Source organism: Ctenocephalides felis, unplaced genomic scaffold, assembly GCF_003426905.1.
Source record: "Ctenocephalides felis isolate EL2017-DRISC unplaced genomic scaffold, ASM342690v1 CF-g0.4_SCAFFOLD_01886, whole genome shotgun sequence".
Taxonomy (NCBI): domain Eukaryota; kingdom Metazoa; phylum Arthropoda; class Insecta; order Siphonaptera; family Pulicidae; genus Ctenocephalides; species Ctenocephalides felis.
The window spans coordinates 38,199,501-38,219,515 of NW_020538040.1; the positions used below are offsets into that span (position 1 = coordinate 38,199,501).

General features: G+C 26.0%; 1 protein-coding gene across 1 annotated transcript in view; it reads left to right on the forward strand.

Annotated features, from left to right (window-relative positions):
• The first annotated feature begins 5,832 nt into the window (after window positions 1-5,832).
• Window positions 5,833-20,015, forward strand: part of LOC113377352 (very long-chain-fatty-acid--CoA ligase bubblegum-like) — a 43,438-nt gene continuing 29,255 nt past the window's right edge. The window contains exon 1 of the mRNA XM_026617639.1: window positions 5,833-6,009. The gene's annotated coding sequence lies outside the window, so the exon portion shown is untranslated. The remainder of the gene's footprint in view (window positions 6,010-20,015) is intronic.

Below are 20,015 nucleotides of genomic sequence, written 5' to 3' on the forward strand. Positions count from 1 at the left end.
AACATGGCGACCAGGCACGTAACCAAAATAATGCATGGACTTACAGAACGAAGCTCAACGCAAGCATCCAACACCCGAAAAAAAACCGTGGCAATTACAAATTTGAAATGTACGTCTGGTACTGCGAAATTTAAATTTGAATGCAACTAATAAATTGTGACTATCCTAATGAATTACAACAAGTGAATTGTGATTTTATTTATGGCCTATTCAGAATATGGTTTAATTCAAACATAAAACAAATCCAATTCAATTATTTCCAATCATAATACTTTTGATATAAAATAAAATGCTTAGGTACCTATATTTATCATTTTTATATTTATACTAGCAAAATTGTGTGTTTTTTATATATTTGTATATATTATACATTTTTTTTGCGAGTTATTCTTGAGTTAAGAAATACTATAAGAAAATTGAAGACAAAGAAGACTCAAGAGTTATTTATAAAGTTATTTTAATTATAATAGATATTATATTAATGAAATATATATGAAATGTATATATAAAATATGAAAACTGTTTTTCATAATCTCTCATACCAGGCACCTCTGTCTGACTGAGATGTAAAAATAATGTATATGTAAATAAATAAATAATAATAATAATATTATTATTATTTATTTATTTTGTATAACAGACAAATCGATTTTGGATTGAGTAGGGGAACTATATGTAACATGGGTAACTAGTAACAGGCGTTTTTCAATAGAATCTTAAAAGATATTAAAATATTTTTTGTCTCGATTGGACATGAAAACCTTCCAGCATAAGCATTGTCATAGCAACTGTCCCGTAAGCCGATGCAATAAACAGAACTGTGCAGGTCCGTCATTTTTGACTGGTAATATAAAATTGAACAATCATAAAAATTCGGTCGAAGTTATTATTATTGACTAATTTTAAATTTTATATATCTTATTTTGTTTCAAATTCATCAATTTTTGATAATACCTTATGTCTGTTAAATAGTTATCATCATTAATGTAAAAAATCACACCTGGGGTTAGTTGAAACAAAACCTTGGGGCTAGTTGTAACATATCAGAATTATATATAGATTCAAGTGAAGAAAATTGGATGGAATATATAGTTTTTAAAATAAATTGTTTTACAGGAGACACTATATCTTTATGATGAAAAACTATATTATAAGAGACATTACATATTTTATTTGTAATAATTACAGTTTGCGTTGATTTATGAAAAGAATTATTTGAAAGCAAGTCAATTTTCTTAAAAATAAGTAAAGAATAAATTATCAGAGATATTATTGTCGTTTTTTTGTTGTCACTGCTTGCCTCGGTAGACGTTACAACTAGCCCTGTTTAATTGTGAAATAATTGTAGAATGGACTGTTGTGGAATTATTTTTACTAGATTTGATAGAGAAATTATTACAACAATTATTCATCTTTATTCTGTAGAAATATAATCAGTGGATCTCAAGATATGTTAATTTAAAATAAAAACAAACTGTTACAACCAGCCCCAAGATCTCCTATATGATATTAAGGTGTTAAAACGAAGATCAAATCCTTAAACTGTGGACAACTCGCATTTGATGGCGCAACCACCATTAAGCAAAATTGTTAATTATAAAAATATAAAAAAATTAACTATTAGCGATTTTTGAGTTCATTTTTTTAAATAATTGGGTCATTCTTTTACAAATCAGATTTTGGGGAAAATAAAATGTAACATTTTACAATTGTCTGAATTTTTTTACGAATTTTATACATTTCAGGATTTTGCTGAATAAAAATTTTCACGTAAATTCAACTATGGGTTTGCTCAATTTTCATGAACTTCCTCTGCGTTAAATTAATTATCTCCAGTTGTGTTGATCAGATCAGTATTGGCTTTTTTCATTATACTCATCTCGGAGTCAACTTTGAAATATTTTAAAAACAAATCTGTTTTTTTATTAACTATATTACAGCATTAATACAGTTTTATTAACCATAATAACATTTAATTGTGTGTTATAGGTTTTACCTACCCTTTCTCCAACTTGAGTCTATTAAAAAAATCGTTTTTTCTACTAAAATTCTTTTCACAATTACTTGTAATATCTTAAATATATTTATTAAATAAAATAATTGTTTATAAACATAGGTGAGTATACATTTCTGAATATATTATATTCACCCAACACAAAAAGAACTAACATAAGATTCAGCAAATTTTTGGGGATTAACATTTTTTTCCATATAAAGTAGTATAATGTTGTAATAAACGAAATTCTTCTTCCATATTTTAAAATAGTTACTAAAATATTATTTATCATTAAAACAATACAGATTTTTTTTAATATTAAATTTATCTATTTTCCTTTTCTAGTACTTTGATAAAATATGCTTCAATAACTATTTTTTTTGTTATATTTTTTATTTTTACTTTTGCTTTTTATGTTTTGCCCCATTATTAAATAATTGCTCAAAGTGTTTTTGTTCTAGTCAATTCGATTATCCATAATTATATTATTCTTGTATTATATTTGTATTATAGTCATTTTGAACTGAATTATATTGTTATTAATATTTCTTACAATAGGCTGTTATTTTCAAAGGTTCTTAGTAATGCTATCAGCGAATACTAATAGATATTATAATTAATTAATTATTCCCAATAAACACAAACAATTATTAGAATAATTAATTATGTGTTTTATCAACAGTTCAAAATTTCTGACAAACTAGCTACTAATATTTTCATGAATATGTTTTACACTGAATACAAAACATATGTATAAGTATGTATATTATATTGAATTTGATCACATGTATTAACAGAGTCTAATAATCGGGCGTAACATATCAATGAAAATATTGACAAAATTAATATTTGGACTGATATCTGATTTTTTTTAATTTTATATATTTATGCATATATAATATAATACTACATCAGCATTGCAATTATTATGACATTTATAAATAATATTTTATTAGATATAATATAATAGTAGTAAGATATTAAAACAGTATACACTATATATACACTGCCTACGTGTTTTACATGTTTTCGATTTCAATTACTTTATATAAATATTTTTACTTTAAATATTGCTATTTCTACAATTATAAAAAAATATTATAATTTTATTATGTGAATATAAAAGTACTCGATTAATTTTGTAAATTTTTATAAAAAAAGGATTGAAATGTTGGTTTTCATACGGATTCAAATTTTAATCAGGTGGATTTTAATAAAAGCCGCAACTACGCGTGGCAGGGTATGCTAGTATATATATATATATATATATATATATATATATCTGCATGCATGTGTATTGAATTATTCTTATCAAATATTTTTAAAAATTTATAAACTGAAACTATGATTTTGTCTCAAATTTCAAATATCAATTTCAAAATGCAATTTTATAGGTATATATATATATATATATATATATATATATGTATATATATACATGTATATATATATATATATATATATATATATGCTCTTTGTTATAAATCAATTTATATATTATTAAAACTATGAGATTGTCTCAAATATTAAATGTAGATATCAAAATGCAATTCAATAACTAACTATATACAAACTTTGTGTTAAATTAATTTTATATATTTGCATTTCTTTTATTATTCTTAAAAAGTAACAAACTTAAACTATGATACTGTCTCAAACTTTACAATTACAAAATGCAATTTATACAATTGTTTATACACATTTAATTTAAAATTATTCTTGTCATTTCTCTAATTATTTTAAAAAATGAACGGCTGATGCTATGATATTTTTTCAAATATTAAATATCAATTTCATAATTATATATATACACACGGTTTTTTACATTATAGTTATTATTTCTCTAATTCATTTTAAAAATTAAAAACTTGAAACTGTGATATTATCTCAAATTTCAGTTCAATTCCAAAATGCAAATTTATAATTATATATACTCACACTTTATTTTGAATGCTCTAATTAATTTTAAATATAAAAAAACTGAAACTATGATAATATCTCAAATTTCAATATGCAATTCTATAACGCACTTGATTTTAACTTACTTTTATCATTTCTGTAAATATTTTGAAAAATTTTAAAAGTAAGAGTATATTAAAGTGTCAAAAATCGAATATCAATTTAAGAATACTATTTCATAATTATATATACACACTTTTAATTTTTTCTAATTATTGTTAAAATTAAAAAAACTGAAACTGTGGTAGTGACTCAAATTTCAAATATTAATTTCGTAATTATTTATACACACAGTATTTAAAACTATTTTTATCACTTTATATATATGAAAAAACTAAAACTATGATCCTCGCCTCAAATATCAAATATCGATATCAAAATGCATATTTTATAATTATATATACGTACACGTTATTTACTTAAAATATTTTACAGTTTCAGTTTTTTCTCATTTTTAATAGAAGAATGGTAATAATAATTTGAAGTAAAGTGTGTATATAAAATTATGAAATTCTATTTGGAAATTTGAAACAATAATTAGAAAAAATTATTGTTTCTGTTTTTTAATTGCATTATTTACTTTAAATATTTTCATGTTTCAGTTTTTTTTCATTTTTGATAGAGGAACGAGGAAAGTTATTTGAAATAAAGTATATGAAATAATGAAATTCCATTTTAAAATTTTAGACAATATTTTTAGTTTCTGTTTTTTTTTAAATTGCACTATTTACTTTAAATATTTTTAAGTTTCAGTTTTTTTTCATTTTTTATAGAGGAATGATAAAAATAATTTTAAATAAAGAGTGTATTTAAAATTATGAAATTTCATTTTAAAACTTGAGTAATATAGTATCTGTTTTTTATTATTTACTTTAAATATTTTTAAGTTTCAGTTTTTTTTTATTTTTAATAGGGAAATGATAACAACAATTAGTAATAAAGTGTGTATATAAAATTATGAAATTCTATTTTGAAATTTGAGACTGCATTAGAGTTTCTGTGTTTTTAATCTTTAACTTCCCGTAGGGAAAGTTATAGTAATCGCAAAAAAATCGAAAATGAAAATTTTTATATATCTTCACGTTTCAGAGGTTTCTGAATATTTTGGCATACCTTAAAAAAAATGGATGTATGTGTGTGTGTTCGTGTGTGTATGTGTGTACAGATACAAATTATCGTCGACGATTTCGGGAACACCGATCAACCGATTTGAATAATTCAAAAAACATTCGATTCGTATTGATAAGGAGACGTGCTGATTATTTTTTGGCGAAGGCAGGTCTAGCCGTTCCGAAGATACGGGGCAAAAAGTGCCAAAAATAGTAACTCAGTTTTTAAGAGATCGGAGCATCCGATTTTAATCATTCGAAAAGCATTTTACTTGTATTGACAAGATGAAGAATTGATCAAATTTTCATGAAGGCAGGTCTAGCGGTTTTCGAAATCTACTGAAAAAAGTAGATCTCAAAATCTTTTCAAAAAAAGTAATTTTTTGTCAAATTTATAGTTTCTCAAAAATCTAATTTTTTCAAAGTAATTTTTTTTCAAAAATGTTAATCGATTTTACAAAAATAATAATTTTTGGTACGGGAAGTTCCAGCAATTTGCCTTAAGGCACGATGTTATGCACCCCACTAGTTTAAATTTAAAAAAACTGAAACTAATATTGTCTCAAATTTCAAATATCAACTTAAAATACAATATCATAATTACACAAACCCTGATTCATATTAAATCATTCATATCATTTCTATGTTTTAAAATTGTTCTCAAACTTTCCGTTAAATAGGCTTTCAACCTAGTTGTACCATCACTGGTTCCCCTACTTCCGCCATGCATCGTACGACATAAAAATTTATAGTAAATTCAGACCACGTTGTTCAGTTCTTCGGCCGGGGTCCTGAGAGGAACGTTGTCTCAAACAACAATTTTCGGTCGAATTATTTTATTTAGTTTCGTTTAATTCAATTGCCATGTGCTTTTAAGTGGCTGTGAACCTGGGACATCATTTTAATTACCAAATTTTGGTAGGCTGTCATAAGAAAACACTTAAGGTAAATGACCATTAATTTGTTTATATTGTTTGTAATTATTGTTTGAATTGTTGTGTTTGATATTAGATGATCGAATTATTTGTATATGCTATTTTGAAAGGCATCGAATTACTTGTATGTGCACTTATTTCTGAATAATTTACTATAATATAGGTAATTTGTTTATTGCTATTATTTACTTTGACATATTTCTCGTACATTGCCGCCAATGAAATTGCATCTATTCTGAAATGTCACTCGTAAACAGTGACTTCGTTTTTCTCGTTTACAGTTCATTTAAAGAGTACTGTTATAAATAAATGACAATGATGATAGAATTTAATGTATTATTTCATTTAAGTGCCTAAATTGTTTAAATAAAAAATAATTCTATATGAATTTTACAAAATAGTACTGCAGTTGAGTGCAAACGCATAGCGCGCGACATATTTATTTTTAGATAAACAAAAAGAATCTAACGCAAGATTTTTTTATTTTCATAGACTAAATGGGACAGTAACAAAAATAACTATTACATAAAATAAGTTCGAAACTAGTAATGCATGGCATCATGCCTTAAGGCAAATTGCTGGAACTTCCCTTACCAGAATTAAATATTTAAGGGAAACAAATCATTCATCAATTAATATTGATCAATAATTAATAACAATTGTTTTAAACATTTTCAAATAGATAATAAAAATCATTGTATATTTCATCGTTCATAAAATATACAGGGACGATCTTACCACTCAAAACACTTGAGAAAGTTTACATTACTATAAGATGCCGAATAAAGCCATCTGAGGATGTATTTCTTACAATGAGAATAACGCAATTAAAATATATACATTTTCAAACTGAATTGTAGATATAAAATTCATTTATAAAGTATAAAACTATATATTTTTGAAAATTTTGAAAAAGAAATTTTTCTGAAAATTTTGAAATTTGCCTTTGCATTTTTGAAAATCGTATAAAAAATAAACTTTAAAAAATAACAATCTTGGTACGGTACCCAACAAAATTGTAACAAAATTAGTACTCATTTTTAAAATTTGATCAAATATCTGATAATTTGATGCGCATTTGTCTAATGATCATTTTTAACCGCCAAATATCAATTTTATTTTACTTTTTTTTCTGTATCTCCAAAACCGCTAGACCTGCCTTACTAAAAACTTCATCAAATCTTCATTTTGTCAATACAAGTAAAATGTTTTTTGAATCATTCAAATCGGGTAATCAGTTCTTTGAAAAACTGAATTACCGTTTTCGGCAATTTTGCCCCGTATCTTCGAAACGGCTAGACCTGTCTCCATCAAAAACTAATCAGCACGTTTTCTCATCAATAGGAATCGAATGTTTTTTGAATAATTGAAATCGGTTGAACCATGTTAATATTCCCGAAACCTCTAAAACGTAGATATATAAAAAAAATTATCTTCGATTATTTTGCGATTACTATGACTTACCCTACGGGAAGTTAAATATATCAAAATTCCGAATAAAAAATGCACCGATTTAGCATTTTAACTTAACTGATTAACTTCTTAATTGACTTCAAGTAATAAATATATATTTAATGCAGTTCGTAGTGTCATACAGTATTAAATCGCCAAGACAAGTTTTTGGTAAAATAGTTTAAAATTTTGTTTGCAATTTTAATTATAAAACTGCATTTAGATGCATGTACGTTTGGTAAAAGATCAGATAATTTTTATATTTATATATAAATATATTAGATATATATTTTTTTGCTACTTTCGTCTTGTCTTGCAATTGTCTGCATAGGCAATTGATAGGAAATTATTATGCAATATTATTATTGCAACGAAACTTCATTCATGCAGGCACTCCTTGTTCATCTGTACAATTTGAAATTATTTGTTTTATTGTGTGTTTTATTCTGTCTGTTGTCAATAATACATTATATTCAATGAACATTTAATTTATATTATTTCAATAATTTAAATATTATTTAACACGTTAATCGCCATGTCAGTCCCAGGTGTCTGACGTTAAGAAGTTCTACATGAGTCATGTTAGATCGAGAAAATTTTTATTGTAGGCCCCATGAAAAATACAATTTTTCAAAAAAAATGTTTGTTTTATGCATTAAGTTCTCTTGATACTTTCTTAACTAAATTATCTAAAATTTACCATAGCCAATGTGATTTTTTTACATTATCGTGGCGAACAGCGTGTTACATTTAGTTGATTAAATTATTGGATCACTCGTTGAATTAATTCTTGAAATTTGAAGAACCGCTTTTTTCTGCATCAAATTTCTTTCAATTCAAAACACAGACGCATTAATTTTGTATGTATACAAAAATGTTAATTTATGTGCAAATAAATTGAAAAATATGATTTGATTAGTTTAGTTTTGTCTATGAAATAAAGAAAATTCAACATTAATTATTATTTATTAAGAGTATTTAAAGTGATCAATGATATACTATGATCACCACATTAATCCAGTGCAATTAGTATTCAATGTTTTCCAATTAAAATATAAAAATATATAAATTTCATTATAAATTGTTTAAATAATCGCTTTAATATTTATTTTCAGATTCCAAAATAAATTGAATATTTTACTGTTAAAATAGTTATATTTTATATAATTTTTCTTATTATGTTTATTTTATTTAATTTCTTGTGTTGGTTGGAAATCTTTGTATTAATTTTTTGTTCAAGTTCAAAAAACATTTCGTTATATAAAATGAATATTACATAAAGATGGATTGTTACATAAGTTGTATACCCAATATATACTTTACAAAAAAAACTATTTATATATAGTCAATTTTTCCTATAGTCGCCAAAAACTACATTAAATGTCGATGTTATAAATAATATGTTGAAAAAAAAATACAGTACTTTGATATATATTACAGAAAAAGTGTTTTATATTGGACGTGTTTAAAAAAAAAAACAATATTTAGCAAAATTGAAGTTACAATTACACCTATGAGTCGATCAGGACATAGTTTAGAATTGCGTTATTAATTTTGTGTGTAATATTTGTATATTATCATTAGTTACTATTATTTTAACATACTAGATTTTTATAAACATGATTTTTGTAAATCATGCCATGGTTAGTCTTGACCATTTACGAAGAAATGAAGTAATTAGATTTACAAAAATAAATTAATGTAACATCGTTATTTTATATACCTTTAAAAATTCTATTGGTTCATTTTTACGCGGCTAACGTCTTGCGTTTGCTTTGAAAAAAAAAGTTCAAAATTTTCAAAATTTCAAAGTATGAAAAAATCGAATTTTTCCAAAAGGTCAATTTTTTTGATAAATTTTAAAAATTTCAAAAATCTATTTTTAGGGATATTCTAAAAATTGAATCTTTTTTAAAAACTTTAATTTTTGTTACGGGAAATTCCAGCAATGTGCCTTAAGGCACGATGTCATACACCACTAGTTTAGGTATTCGGTTTGTTAGTATAATTATTTTTTTTCCATGTTGATCAAAAAATGTGTAAGTCCGATATGCCAAGAACGGAATATAAAATTATTCTAAATAATCCGTTACTTGATGTGGACACACCTGTACACACAACTGTAGACGAACGCTTCGTGGATTGAAAATTTGCCACTACTACTATTTTTATTGTATCGATCAACACTTCTGAACAATATTAAATTCAATACAAACATGATAATGGAAATGATTCAAATTTCATCGTCTTTAAATTCATTAATACATTGATGCATACATACATTGATAATAATCAATTATTGCAAACTGCAATTGACGATGTATATAATATCGGATGAAGTGTTTCATTACACCGATGATAGGTGTTTCATTACACCTTATTTATTATACTGCATAATACAATAATATTATTTATTATATAATACAGTTGTTTGGTATTAACTCTCTTAGGGTAAGTTATTGTAATCGTCCAAAAATCGAAATCGAAAATTTTTGCATATCTTCTCGTTTCAGAGGTTTCTGAACATTTTCGGCATACATTAGAAAAAATGAATGTGTGTATGTATGTATGGATACAATTTTTTGTCCACGTTTCTGAGCGCACGGATCAACCGAATTCAATAGTTCAAAAAAAACATTCCATTGCTATTGGTAGGGAGATGTGCTGATTAGTTTTTGGCAAAGGTCGGTCCAGTCGTTTTGGAGTTACGGTGCAAAGAGCGCAGAAAATAGAAATGAAGTTTTTAGAGAACGGAGCATCCGATTTGAATGATTCAAAACCTTCTGCTTGTGTTGACGAAACTATTTTTTTTGGAAAACAAAAATTCCAAATTTTTTTTTGAATATTGAAAATAATTCAGGTTTTCAAAATTTTAATTCGGTACGTGAAGCTCCAACATTTTACCTCAAGGCACGATGCAATACACCACTAGTTATATTTTTATATGAACATGTAAATAATTATAAAAATGATTATCTAACAATGTATTATTTTTTCCGTTATCAAGTTAAATGAAAATTGATACAATAAAATTATTTTAAATACTGATGCTTTCCATTAATAAGTATGGATCACTTCAAATACTTTTACTTTTAATTTAAAATAAAATTTTAACGCTATATATATAACATATTGGGTGTTCTATGGCGTATTCGTTAAGCTCACGAGAGTTCGAACCACGCTCTCGATAACTTGACATCGTGCAGTAGCGATGTCCATTTTCACTTAAAAATATACATAAAAAATGTTTCCAATTGAAAATAGCCGATTTCGAGCACTGCGGTATGAATGGGCAATACAAATGTCACACTATTCTTTCCTGAATCGAGTTGGAGTTTAATTCAGCTCACGGATCTGCCTTAGGGCAATACTTCCAATTTTTATTAAATAAAATATTAGTGTTGCATTGGTTAATTAAATTTTAGAAAGTCTAATTACTTTCTTCCTAACCAAATGTTTTATTAAATTTTGAACGGAATTTAAAATTCCCCAAGGAAATTTGTCATCTTCCTTTTTTTTCATATATTGATAGTATGCAATTTCTTCTATGCTATGACATAAAATCATTCGTAATTTTTCAATGGTCAGAAGATTTTGTATTTTTGAAGTCATTTTTTTTTTCAAATTCTAGCGTTTTACTTGTCCATTTCAGGACTGGTGTAAAAATTACTGGTGTAATAACTATTTTATATGAATAGTTACATTTATGGTCGATTTTAATATCGAAAAAAATTTTACTTTGCAATTACCTCTCAATCAATAATCGATAATTATATCGAGATAAATCTATCTCCAATTTCGTTGGAGGGCATTCACTTTAGACCCGGCGACATACGAATTCTGAATACTAATGAATTTGTCCAAAAACTATTGGATTCGGCTTCTTCTATCCGATATAACAAATTCAAAACACTTTACGATGTCGTCTCGTCAGATCGACCTTTATTCGAATCTATTACAAATTCCAGTTTTTCTCTTAACCTGAAACCAAAAAATACACTAGATCATTATTGAAAAATGATCAAAATGGCAAGTATGTATATTGCGAAAATGCACTTTATGATTTTAAAAAACATGAGCTATTAAAAATTCAAATAAAATTACTTCGCACTGATTTACAAACATTATGATTTATTCAAAATTGTGGACTTCTGCACAAAATGTGTCTATTTTACATCCACAGATTAGCGATTCATCTGCCTGGGATTATCGTTCTTATGTCACGTTATTTTGTGAGGTCATTAATGCAAAAATGTACGTTTAGCCGTTCAATGACCGTTCTAACGCTATTGTTTTTTTTTAAACAATCGTCAATGTTTATGTTATTAACATATTTGAGTTTTCTTGCTAAAAATCGCTTTAGGTCCACAATTGGAACGAACCAAACTAATGCATCATTTTTATGAAGATTTATGCATCAAGATGTATCATACATCTTGATGAAGATCATCAAATGAAGATCTTGGTGCTCATCTGCCTTCAATGCTTTTTTCACCTAGTAATCTATTTCATGTAATTATTACATCATTCAGATCGACGATGGTATTTTTATTGTTTAAAAAAATAAAGTAGTTTAACATTTTATAAAAATGTTGCGCTACAAGCGTTTTCTTTGTTAAATGGACGCAATCGTGTGAACTTGAATTTTTATCATGATTTAAATCAAATGACCGTGTAATTTGTATGTTTTTAATCGATTATTAATTGCTCATTTTAGGCAAGTCATAATAATAATTTAGAGCATTTTGTAATTGTTTGATTGTATAATTTTTTTTATTCATTTATTTCAAAAACTTTAAATGATATTACAGGGCTTATAATACACAAACTCGTGAATTGAAATCCTAATCTTTTTTCTTATATTTGAACAATCAGAGTTAGCTATATATTTTATGAGCTATTGTGATAAACATTTTTCAACCTAGTGTTTCTAGAAGGCATCCAGTGGTTGACCATTTTGTTCAGATTATTTAAGATAAATTTCTAATAATAATTTCAATATATATTGCAGTATGCCATGAGAGACTATGTTCACTTGATATCATATTTGAGATCTATGGTCTTATCTGATGTGTAAATCCAATCATTTTTAGATATCAAATTGGCCAAAAATTCCATAATAATCCTATGATGAAATTCAGCTTATTTTTTTTCGAACTTAAAAGAAATACATTTTGTTTTTAGTTTTTTTTAATCACATTCTAATTATCTCTAGTAGATACACCACTGGGTGTATCTACTAATTTGTAATCAACTTTATTTTACCATATATTTGTCAGCATTCTCTTCTTAATGTAATATATACAGATTGCAGAATAAAAATAAATAAGATCTTCTGTATCTAAATGTACAAGACTAATAAGTAAACAAATTCTGCAACTAATTCTTACGTTTCTCAACTTACTTGAATAATAATAAATTTCAATTCGATGACAATTTCATCCATACAAGTTAGATTAATATAGTATTAAATCTGCGCGTTACCGGTCTACAATTTAGGTTGCCATTTTTTTTATATAAAAACATTAGCTATTTTTAATTTAAATTTTATATTAACTTATACCACTTATAGTTGAAATTATTATTCATTACTATATATTACTATATAACAATACGTTCATTACTATATAATAATACATTAATTACTATATAATAATAATGAATATTATCACAATAATATTCATTATTATATGACTAATACCACTTATTGTTAAAAATTAATTTTAAAGTATTAACGCTTTTAGTGAAATTTCATAAATTTTAAGTCCTCAATTAACCAGTATATTTTTGATAAAATCTCCAATCTTACATGTTTATTTTTAAAATATCGTTATATTGTTTGCTTGGTATCAAGTGGTTTAATATAGTCTTTTTGAAAATTATTTGAAATCATGTATATGATTTTTTGGCATTTTAAATGAGTTTTTTAGGTACTTTTACTCATAATCAGAATTTTATATTCCTTTTTTTTTAATTTTTTCTGTTGTTCATTCAGTAAATATTTTTAGATTCTGTTTGTGTTAGAATAAACATTGTTTATCTATACATTTTACTTAATGAAATTAAAAACCTAATAATAAGACTCAATATGCAAGTCGATTGTTAATAAACGAAAAATTATACATATTCATTTGAAATTTGGTTGCATTCAGTACCTGAAAACCGATCAGAGGACTGGAAATGCATTATTTGTTAGAAATAATAAATCAAACAAACGAACAATCGGATTGTGTATACTAGAAAAGATGTTTAATATCTTTAATTCCTGTGTGAATTCTTAATGTTTACTTAGAACATGAAATATTCACGATTTTGAGTAAACTATTATAAATTGTTTCTTTTTTTGACAGTTCTCACCAATAATGATCATGCTTGAATTTCACTCGCACACAATTTTTGTGTATTTTCAAAGCCGCAATAAGGCTTTTTCCATTGAAAGATAATTTTGAGTTTAGTTCAGTTGGAGTTTTTTTATTGCATTATGCGGTACATGATACACAGATCTATAACTATGTACATGGATTTCTACCCTAAGGGTATTTTAAATTTGATTTTTTTTTTCAATTTCAATGAATGAATATAATTACAAATAATAAAATTTATATATAACAAAAAAGAAGCTATTAGCAGTTTTGCAAAGAAAAAAATACTTATTTATAGTCTAAGACCTTGTTATTTTTGGTGTCAGTTAGTGGTCTTACAATTTTTTCTCCTTCCTTACACGTTATTAATGATTTTATTTTTTTAAGAGTTTTTTTTTCAGTTTTCTTTTATTAACTGTTTTAATTGCGAATTATACTTCATTTTACCTTATTGCGAGCCAATAGAAAGCAAAGGTAAAACCAATGCGCCATTAAATGTTTGTGCCATATATCTGAAACGAGTTTCTATATCGAGATGTATGAAAACAAATCTCTCCGTAGATGTAACTCGCGTTTTAAATTCGACGCAAATCTAAATCTGTGAAGTATACGGTATTTAATACTTATTAGTTTTTTTTTTTTTTTTTTTTTTTTTTTTATTTCTGTTAATTTTAACAATCAGATTACAATACAATCTATAAGTTAAAAGTTATGGTATTGAAAATCAAAATCAAAAATACTTATTAATCAATACTTATTAGTAACGTAGAAAATATTTATTTGTTTGAAAATGAAATATTCAACATACCACCGTTAATTGATTAAACCAAAATACCGATTTAATTTCAATGAAATAGAATTCGCGCGATAATTGTTATACAATAATTCCTTATTCGAATTCATTGTCATGAATTTGAATTACTCTATGAATTATCGATAACAATTGCAATTAATTAATCAATGAAATTTAGTAGTCGATTACAGTCAAGAATTTGCCGTTGATTATGGGACAAAATAGTTTAGCTTGCAAATTCTTGATTGTTCTCATGAATTGCGCATTTAATCTATATTAGTTTGACGACCGAACTAAACAAATCACAAATACGTTTTATGATTGGGAAGGACAAGTCTAACGGTTTTGGATATCCAATAAAAAAAAAACTTACCAATATATTTGGCAATCAAAAATAATCAGATATGCATAAAAAATCATCAGATATTTTATGTCGATTTTAATATGCAAACATTTGCTTGCATTTGAGTTTCAGGACCAAGAATTATATTTAACCGTTAAAGATTCCAACGCGGCGCATACGCGCTTCTATATTTCATTCCTAAAACAGTTACGAAGCACGATCACTCAGAAAAATATTAAAAATTTTCAAAAAAATTTTTTTTTAATTTTTAATTTTTGGTACGGTTTCCAGCAATTCACTTTGAAGCACGATGAAGTTGACTAAAATAAGTTAATTACTAGTCTTTGAGATGACTAGTCTAAACATGAATTTAAAAACTAGTTCATTGAATTTCGATACCATTTACTTACAAATTTCTTTGAAAATTTGTTCAATATGTAAGATTTTCAACAAATATATATTCACATTAAAATAAAATAAAAATGCTTTTGTTTACAATTGGCAAGGAGGAATAATTTTCAATCTTATTTATCTCGGTCGATGTAGAATTTCATATAAAAATTAAAAATTTGGACAAGATCTGTTTTTATTATTACTTCCTCGAATATTTTCATAAAATAATTTTAATTATATTACTACTTAAGAGTTTGTTGCGTAAATTACGCATATCATTTAAATGTTTTTGTCGTGTGAACCGTATACAATTCTTTGTGGTATACAAGTCCGTTTTTGTTAACCTAGGAAGGGATTTCAATTTACATATTTATCAATGCAAACAAGTAATTTTTTAAGCTTGTCTAAATATTTGATCAAATATCATGTGACGAATTAATTTTGCGTTTAAATCGAGACTTTTGAGGCGTTGGTTTTTATTAAATAACAAAATTAACAGTATCGATTATTAAAATTCGAAAATTATTTTTGATGCATAACTAATAACAATTACTGAATGCCTTCTCAGGTAGTTGTAGTTTAAATGGAAATACAAAAAAAATTTTTGATGCATTATTCTAGTAATTAACATGTAATAATTATAATAGAAGATACTCTTTTCTCTCAATCCGCTAGTTTGTTAATATCCAAAACTACCAGTGTTTTCCCTGCAGGAGTTAGTACAGCGCACTGCTATACGAGCCAGAGTGCCGCCCAAGACATTGTTCCACAACATTTTAGAATTTGTCAATTAATTGACAGAAAATATATTCAGTAATTAAAATTACGCTTGTAAAATTTTCGAATAATTTTTCAAAACGGCGAAACGCTCCATGTCGTTTATAGGCGACAATCGTACAAGCAGGTCGTTATGCAGATGTCGCTTATAGGCAACATTCGTAAAAAAAAGGGTTAGACATATAAACAACCGCTACAAGTTGTAATAAAAAGTAACTTGGAAAAAAGGGGCCACTTTGGCATATTTTCAATGATATCCCGACGAATTGAGTTACGGAATCGGTATCAATATCATTTAATATATTATTTTGTAGTATTTGTTGTATTAATTTGTAGTAGGATTTAATACCCTATCTTGTATTTAGCACCCACTAAATTAAAATTTGATCGATGGGCATAAGTCAGTGCTTTCCAACCTTTTTCGCACAGCGTGCCCCCCGCCCCCGCTCTGATTAAAAAAAAGTAGTGCTCTGTTCATTCTTTCAACAATTTTATTTTATGAATACTCAACTGATATTAGCAGAATTAATATGCAATATTATGTAAATATGCATAAAAAATAACTATTTGTTCGTTTATTCTAACGAAATATATGTATATTATTTTCTATTTATGTTTATTTTCTGTTATATTATATATTTTTTTTCTTATCTTTTTTAATTTTTAGTACTATTGTCGAAAATAGTACTTTGTGAACACCCTACGCCGACCCCCCCCCCCCTTCCCATGTAAAAGCCCGACGCCTCTTTGAGAGAGCGCGCCAAAGGTTGGAAACCGCGGGCATATGTAATGTTACAATAAATAGTTTATTTATTGTAATAGTTTATTTATATAGTTTAAGTATAAGTATTGTGCCAAAAGAGCACTTGTTCTGGAACAATTTAATCTGTTTGTTATAACAAAAATTAGTTTAAAATATCCAGTCACGCATTTCGACTTTAACATGTTGACTGCCGCGGAAATTTTGAAAAGTTTTGCTAAATTAACAATTCGATTTAATCACATTATTATAACTCGTACTTCGCATCTTGGACACAATCGAAATACTACTACTACTTATCTTTTGGTTCCGCAGTCAACGTGTTAAAGTAAAATTTAGTCACGTACGAATAACTTTCGAGTGTACAAGTATGATCAGTCAAAATCAGCAGATAACATTTATTTTTTGTCTATTAGCGTGTACGTATTTTTTTGCAATAGTGACCGCGCAAATATTTTGATGGGCGCATTGTCGTATCATTATATATGCCAGACTAAGCTGTAAGCCTTGAACCTTGGGCTGTTGCATAATAAATAAATTTGTATAATTTATAAAATATCAATAATTGTTATTAAATACAATTGACTAATATATAATCAAATACGGTTTTACTGACATTCATCGCATCCGTTTAACTATCGTTTATCTTTCATTTGACGTCTGCATTGTTTTATCTATTTTATATTTTTAACCCTCGTCACGTATAATCGTTGACAGATTTATATATATAGTTTGATACAAAGTTCCTGATAACAATAGATAAAAATTAATATCTGATTCGTTTGAATGTAAATCAGGAAATTCAAATCTATTCCTTAACGGAAGATTTTGTTAATCAGTTTTTTTTGTTTTGTTTCAACATGCAAAGGCGATAAATCACCATAGGATAACCCATACTTTACCATGTACTCGTAAATTTTTTTCACAGTTTTAATTTTCTTCAGCCATTTGAAAGTTTCTTTGGTTATTTTCATGTTCATATATTTTTAGATTTAGAGTCAAAGCAGTTAGATATTTTGAGGTCTAAATTTGTCAACAGGGTTATATTAATTTATCAAAAATAATGTGAACAATTTTAAATTTAATTCAACTTCAATTTGTCACTAACCGTTATAAAAAATTAAATATAATACGCCTAAAATATTGTTTGCCTTACTAGCAGTCATAATAAAATTATATACACAACATACATTTAATTTGTGAATATAATATTGGCTCCTGTACTAGGTTTAATGTTATCAATTTATTTAATATTAATGCATTATAATCATTTTTCTAAACCAAACCAAAAGTATTATGTATATGCGTTAAATACTCAAGATTTTTTTTTTAAAAAAACGTGAAAAATTTGTATTCAACTGTGACCATAACAAGAATGATTAGGAGACCACCTATAGAATAGAATTTTAATACTTTAAGTATAAAATGAATATTTAAAAATATTGAATTAATTTTTAGAAATTATACTTAAAATTATTAGAAAACCATTACTCTCAGTATACATCCATCAAATAATTGAATACTATTGTCTAGACTCAATTATTGCAGAAATTAACTATATTTACATAGATAAATATTCAATATTCAATAATTGATATTAAATATTAAGTTCGCTTTTAAATACTTTTATACAATACATCTTTATAATATAATTATGAATAATGAACATAAATTATAAATTTAATTGTATTATTATCTATGATACAGTAATCAAATTTCCATTACTATAAACATTTTCTAATTATAAAAAAAAATTAGTGTTGGTTTTTTAAACATTTTCTTTTAATCTAACTTCTTAGAAGTCTTGAACATAGTAGAGTTTATTTCTTGGTATGTTGTTTTACAAATTTATGACGGGAGTGTGCGTAGTAGTATATTAAATGTTATATCTAAATTGACCACAAATAGTCACATTATCACCTCTGTATTCCGATAGTCATTATTAAAATATCAATTAAAATACTTAATGTATTGCATATAATAAACACGTATTGAAATACATAATTAAAAATGCAAATAGATTCAATTTTTTTTGCATAATTCATAGTTTCAATTTATAAACAAATATTTACATTAACATTTACCAATATATTTATACTCTGTGTAAATGCGTTGATCTAGCAAAAATTTCATTTGATACATTTTTAATAATTTAAAATGTATTAATTTAAAAATTTAATCTGATTACGCCTCTTAGTGTTTCTTTTTTGGTTAACAAATTTCAGTTTTTTTATTTACGTTTATTGCTGCGAGTTCTCTACTTTTCTTTCCACGTGCTTTATAATTGTGTGCAGTAAAAATAGATCGAAAGATATTTGGAATCTTGTCACTCATTTGAATAAATGAATAATTAAGACGATTCTATAAAATTTTCTGCTATAATGTTAAAGAACACAAACGATTTATTTTTTTGTATATGTTTTCAACTCTTAATGAGGCAGATAGTGATATCTGGACTATATTATATTAAATATAGTCATACAGTTTTCCTTGTATTTAATTAGCAATTATCAGCGGCAAATTTAGAGTAACCCCTCTAATGCGCATTGCCCAGCAGGAGCAGAGGGCAGTAAATTTTCTATGGCGGCAAAACTTAGAAATTATAATATTATAATATTTTTAATTTCAAAAAGTATAATTAATGCATTATGTATCAAAATGAAATTTTGTACATTATAGGTTTTGAAAATCTAAGTAAATACTCTTAAACTAGTTCATTTTCATTAAGGGGGCGTCCATTAATCATGTGAGGTTTTTGGGGGGAGGGGGTGTTTGACAAAAAATCACGAAATATCACGTGGGGGAGGGAGGGCGTTATAATAAGATATCACGTGTATTTATTTTTTAACTGATTTTTTTTTAAATTCAAACATTTACAAAAAAATCCAAAATTTTAGTTTTATCACGTAACAAAAAATGCACGTCATGTTTGCTGTGGGAGGGGGGGGGGGGATAATTTTAAATATCATCATGTATCAACAAGGGGAGGGGGGTCCAAGAATCCTTAACTCGCTCACGTGATTAATGGTCACCCCCTAAATTGTAAAAGGCTAATATTTTATTGTTTTACTTATGTGAATTAATATTTTCATGTAATTTTTCAGAAAAATCAAATTTTCAAATTATTCATGTCTTT